The sequence below is a fragment of the Alligator sinensis genome, unplaced genomic scaffold (assembly GCF_000455745.1).
Source record: "Alligator sinensis unplaced genomic scaffold, ASM45574v1 scaffold423_1, whole genome shotgun sequence".
Classification (NCBI taxonomy): Eukaryota; Metazoa; Chordata; order Crocodylia; family Alligatoridae; genus Alligator; species Alligator sinensis.
Window position 1 is genome coordinate 289,818 of NW_005843178.1, and position 729 is coordinate 290,546.

General features: G+C 47.1%; 1 protein-coding gene across 3 annotated transcripts in view; it reads right to left on the minus strand.

Moving 5' to 3' along the window:
- The window catches only part of LOC102383590 (kinesin-like protein KIF20B), a 60,709-nt gene that overhangs the window by 58,902 nt on the left and 1,078 nt on the right, over positions 1-729 (minus strand). The gene's annotated exons all lie outside the window — the stretch shown is intronic.

Here is a 729-nt window from a genome sequence, read left to right on the forward strand (position 1 = left end):
TGAACCTATAAGACTGAAGTTATTGCAGCAGGAAGGAGGAGGGGGAGCAGAAACTCCCAAGCATGTAGAAATGGAGAAAACTGGAAAGGACAAATAGAGGACTTCCCATCCATATTTCTACTTGGTCCTATGAAGCTTTTTAAATGTTGCACATATCCTTCAAGGTCTCCAAACACATTTCCCCACTATCATCTCAAAATTATCCTTTCCAGCGTTAATTCATGCGGCTCAAAGATTAAACACCCAAAAGACCAACCGAGGATTCTTCCTTCTAAACCCCATTTGACTACAGATGCTTTCTTTACAGCCCCATGGTTACCACCTTCTTACTACTAGAGGCAAGCCTAGCTAGTCAACACAGCCCACATGAAGCCCTGCATTGGGCAGGAGGAAGCACCTGTGAAAGAGCAGCTAATTGCTTAACTGAGGTCATTAGGCCGCTCAGCTGTTTTCTTCTTGGGCAAGGGGTATTAGTACCCATATCCTCTTTGCCACTCCACCTTCCCCTCCCTCCCTCCCGCCTCCCCCTCTGACCCCTGCTGGGGTACCACACTACTTCCCTTCCCCCCCGCCCTTCTCTGCCAGACTGTGCCCACCCAAGCTAAAGGATAACTGGAAAGCTAACTGGTTACCACTTATTAAATGCTAATCATTTAATCTCTTGCATCCCTACTTACTGCCTGGTAAATATCAGAGCCAGAACATCAGCAATTTCAGCTCCAAGCACCT